Genomic DNA, 5,098 nt, shown 5'->3' with positions numbered 1-5,098 from the left:
TTTTCCGACAATGTACATACATTGTATATAATATATGTTATGCTTTAAATCTGTTATATACACCACTTGTATACATCGGTGAATGTCATAAATTTATGTGTTTTTTTAGGTACATATATATTCTGAATGACGGATTGATTTAATAGTCTTTTGGTTTTTTAAAAATGATGAACTTCATTGAGTTTTGTAATTCATGTATTTAAATGGTTTAGTTATAATTGTTATTTTAGATTGACACTTTAACAAAGAAGTCATCTAAATGAAAAGGCAACTGGTAAAAGTGCAAGAAAAACAAATTAATGTTGAAAAGAAAATGGATATTATGATTCAAATACTACAATAAAAAACAAATGAACGAAAAAAGGGAAGCCAAAAGATTAACGTCCCTGCACAAATTGCAGTAAGTAATTATTCATTGTTCAACTTTTAATTAACCTTTTCAAAATATTGCATATTGTACATGTAGTAGGGGATAGTTTATACAATTTTCATTTTTATGTATTGTATCATAACAATATTCACTAAGTTTGCGAACCTAAAAATTCAATACTTAGCAAAATGTCATTTATTTCCTTTTTTCACGGATTACAATTTTTTTTTCGGACTATGTACAAAGAAGTAATTGTGGTCGGCACAAGATTCGAATACATATTGCACACTTACATTTTGTGTTATAATTGTATAAATATTGCAAAATTTTAGACACTTTGATTACATGTTGTCGTGTTTTAATTAGAACGTAATGAAGTCTTGAAGTTAAGAATGTACATGTATATATATTTTATGTTTGCGACTTTCTACACATATAATTATATAACTTTAGTTCTCAGTTGTTCTTGATGCATGCAATTTAAATGCTTATAAGAGCGTATCTTTTTCCTTTCAGTAATCAAGAAGGGATGGTTATCAGCAGGGTATTACTGAAAAGGATTTCATCTGGAGAATAAAGAACGAAACTGGCAGTATTTTAAAGTATGTATATGAAATTAAATGTTTTAAAAGTTTCCTTGGAACTGATTGAAAAAATCTCATGGTTTGTTATTCAAACCAATGTAATTTAATATGTAATGTATGTCCACATTCATCATTAAACGATACGGTTTTTAGGGAAAATGCTCGATTACTTGTGATTTACGACATTGAAACAGATTTAATTTTGATCATATATCTACTTTGAATCATTAATTATGAAATTCTACTTATTCGAGTATAAATCTTAATTTTGTACACAGCTTTTGGGTCAATTTAAGTGAAAAGTTTGCAGGATATATATGTGTATTTGGTAATCATAGTTCTATTCAGATTCAAACAACATTTTAGCACAAATTGATAATTTTACCGACATTTGTTACACTCTTATTTAAGGAAGCTTTGATTTATAGTAAGACTATTTTTCAAATTACTTTTTTTTAGATATAATTCTGCAGAGAACAAAGAGAAGTCTGGATTCATCATAGAATTTGTAAAAGGCCCAATATCCTGATGAAGTGGAGGGTGTTGTTAGAGGTTTGTAGCCCCCAACCCCCAAACCCCCAAACACAAAATAGTCGAAATTGTAGTTCTGCAATACAATTGCTTAGCCTAGAAGGCATGTTTAACTGTCATATTAAGAATGACATCTAAAAAACTAAAAGTAGTCAAATTCAGTTGATAATTTTTTTTATTTTTGAAAGGAGTGTTACGTTACTGAATAAATCCTAGCTTATGTTAACATTACATTGATTCTGTCGGCTTTTTTTTACAAGAGAGTATTTTTTTTTGTGCTATTTTAGGGAGCAACCATTTAACTTAAAGGGGGGAGGGGGTATGGTTTTTTGTCTGAGTCAGAATTTTTTTTTTTCGCCCAAAGCGCGAACATTTTTTTTTTTTGCAAAATTTAACACTATAAGGTATGGGGGAAATCTGGATTCAGAATATTTTTTTTAGGAAATAACCATACCCCCACCCCCTCTTTGAAATCACATGGTCGATCCCTTGTTGCTACACACCTGTATCTTACCTCTTTTTATTTCGAAACATGACGTTCCAAATTACCATTGAATTTACTTCATATGATTTCGGACCAAGTGTTGAAATGAGTAATCCCATTACCAGGGGCCTGTTTTTCGAAAGTATCTTATGACTTAGACATGTCTTATGATGGTCTTAGGACATGTCATAGTCGTTAGATATGTTGTCGTAAGTGTCCTAAGTTACGATATATCATAACTTTTGTCGTAAACTTAAGACACTAGCTCGCGACATGACTTATGATGGTCTTATGATTATCAACTAGAATTCTAATTACTTTTCATGTATAATTTCATGTACAATGTACATTACAATAAAAATAATAGTTGTGTTGCTCAGTCGGCAAAATATTTAGATTTATTCTTCTCCATTTTGCATTCAAACTTTTTGAATCTCCTGCGACGTAAAGTTTGGACTCCTTTTCTTACTCATGATTTTGAAAAATAAATATACATATTATTTCTTTCCTTATATATTACTTTATTTACGCATTTGCACGGGCATATAAGCAGACACTTTCAGTAATATTTTGAAACGCCATAGTAATTTCCATATTATAAATAAGTTTTATGTTAATGGATCACATACTAGCAAATGCATACTATCATATAACTTTAATAGATCTATTTTGATTTCGATCATATCACATCAAAACATTCTACCATGGACTAACCAAGTGACACTGTTTAGTCTCAAATGGAGACAAGCAATTGTATGTTAAAAAAATATTTCTTTTAAATTGCCTTAAGTAGATTTTTTTTTTTAGAAGGGATAAAGACAAATTTTGAATCGTTCAAAGCAAAGAAACGAAGAGACGAAACTGGTAAACAAGAAGAACATAACAAGAAAATGGCTGTGTACAGCAAGATGAGAAGAGTAAGAACTGATTTTTTTATTATGGTGAACAATTCAGATATTACAGTCAACATAAGAAGCGGATTTAGACGGGAGTTTTATTTAATATTATATACTTATATCACTCTAAACAGGGAACCCCCTTTTAACTTCATTTTCTTTTTGCTTTTCACTAAATTCCTTTTTTTGACGCTACAATAAAAAAAGGAAAAAGGTGACCATATCTAAGGACGTCACATATATATATACTAGTATATACCTCATTTTGCAGATCAGTGAAAAAGTTTGTCTACGTAACGTCTAAAAATCAAAATAGAAACAGAGTCCAACACCGAATCTCGTGCAATATAATATTTCTCCACTATCGACAATTGAATTTTCAATACTCAAAAAGCTCGGCAGGCCTTCACTTGATGTAGCGGTAGAATTTCTCTCTCCCTCTCTCGCCGGCCGGGCTTTTCAAGAGAGAGAGAGAGAGAGAGAGAGAAATTAAATGCTAGGAATTGAGTGTTCTGTTGGATTATATTATATTCATAAATAATATACAGCATGCTTTCTGTCACAGTAATCACTAGTATTGTTTTTACAGACTGCTTTTTGCTGAGGTTATAATAATAATAATAATAATAAAAATAATAATAATAATAATAATGATAACAATATCTTTATTGAAAGAGAGTTATTACGGCATTTATGGAATCTATTTGTATGTATTCAAAATGAAATTCAAGGGATTTTGATTTGAGCTTTATTCTCTTTTTTTTTAGAAATTAAACAACAGAAAAAAGGCCCTAAAAGTAAAAGTCCAGTATACCAGAGGAACAAAAAGAAAAGGGCTCGAAAAGCCTTGTGGTGCAGAACATGTCTTATGAACAAACAGATTCATAAGACGAAGGATCGTTTATCGTCAGACCTCTGCCTTGGAGGTCTGACGATGTTGATAAATTAGTAAAAAAAACTAGGCCAAAAACATGATGGTCAACTAACCAAGAGAAGGAGACGGCAGCAACATAAACGAAAGGTTGGGGCAGTTTCCTCAAGGATAAAACCAGAAGTCGTGCCAGGACATGAATGGGTGTTTAAATAGTTTAAAAATAATGTCAATGATTTAACTTTATTCGTTTATAGTATACAAGTTTTACCGACCAAAGTAAATGCTACATGTAATTGTTAATAATTTTTACACAATTATTTGTCCCAAACTAAAAAAAACAAAAAATCTGATATATCGTTCTATTCTTATATTAACATATTTCAGTCATCACAAAATCAAATAGATGCGAACAGAAAGAGAAAAAATACATCTTCATGTCGGATGTCAACATACCGTCTTCAACAACAACAAGCGGTTAGAAGGAGAAAGTTTTTGATAAAAAATAGTAAAGAAAAGTGCTTCTTGAAACAACAGTATTGTCGTAATGGGCAAAACTATTTAAAAATAACACGAACAATGTACATTTCATTGGCAAAACAAAATATAATAACTTTTTTGATTTGTAACCTAGCATCACGGAAAATAAATGTTAAAAAAATATTTTTTTATAGAATCTTCATTTTTAGATGGAAAATCTTGTTTTTTTTTTAAATATGGAAGTGATACCGAGAAAATAAGCAGTGTATTATTTGCACATAGTAGTAAAAAAAAAAGAAGACAAAATGGTAATTCTTCGAAATAGTAAGAAACTTGGTATATATTAAATTTCAATGTTTTAAATATTTCTTTTGTGCGTAATTATACAATATAAACAAGAAAAAGCTAGATAGCAGTAAATTTTATCTGGTACCCTGATGTAAGCAATCATACAATGCACGTATACAACAGTTGGTTTTACATTTAAAATTCTTGTTTTAGTGGTGAAGCTCTTCATTGTGTATTTGTTATATTATATTGATGTCCATGAGCATAATCAAATATATATTTTGAAATTGATTACACTGATAAAACATATAGACATGTAACTGGGATCTTATATGTGAATCTTTTTTTTTCAATTGATTAAAAACAGTAAGCAATGAAAGGGAAACAACTCTTGTTAAAATAGGAATATTTTTCGTATCTTTAAAAATTGAAGAAATTTGTTTTTTTTTTTTTTTAGCTTAAAGGTTTACACGTTTATAATTATTAACATTCTTATAAAAAATAAGTATTAAGATCTTGATTTTTTTATTTTAATAAGAAAGGGGTTGTATATAATTGGGTGCTTGTTAAACCCTCCAAATTACGTTGGATTTT

The 5,098-nt window shown here is 29.5% G+C and overlaps 1 long non-coding RNA gene across 1 annotated transcript; it reads left to right on the top strand.

Moving 5' to 3' along the window:
* The first annotated feature begins 230 nt into the window (after positions 1-230).
* On the top strand, positions 231-3,976 carry LOC127711610 (uncharacterized). The gene is made up of 5 exons (XR_007986810.1): positions 231-400; positions 887-972; positions 1,414-1,506; positions 2,777-2,886; positions 3,633-3,976. It is a non-coding gene; the product is annotated as an uncharacterized LOC127711610 (long non-coding RNA).
* The last annotated feature ends 1,122 nt before the right edge of the window (positions 3,977-5,098 follow it).

This window comes from Mytilus californianus, unplaced genomic scaffold (genome assembly GCF_021869535.1).
Source record: "Mytilus californianus isolate M0D057914Y unplaced genomic scaffold, xbMytCali1.0.p SCAF_8, whole genome shotgun sequence".
Classification (NCBI taxonomy): domain Eukaryota; kingdom Metazoa; phylum Mollusca; class Bivalvia; order Mytilida; family Mytilidae; genus Mytilus; species Mytilus californianus.
The sequence above is the reverse complement of the archived record's forward strand: the minus strand, read 5'-3'. Positions and strand labels throughout refer to the sequence as shown.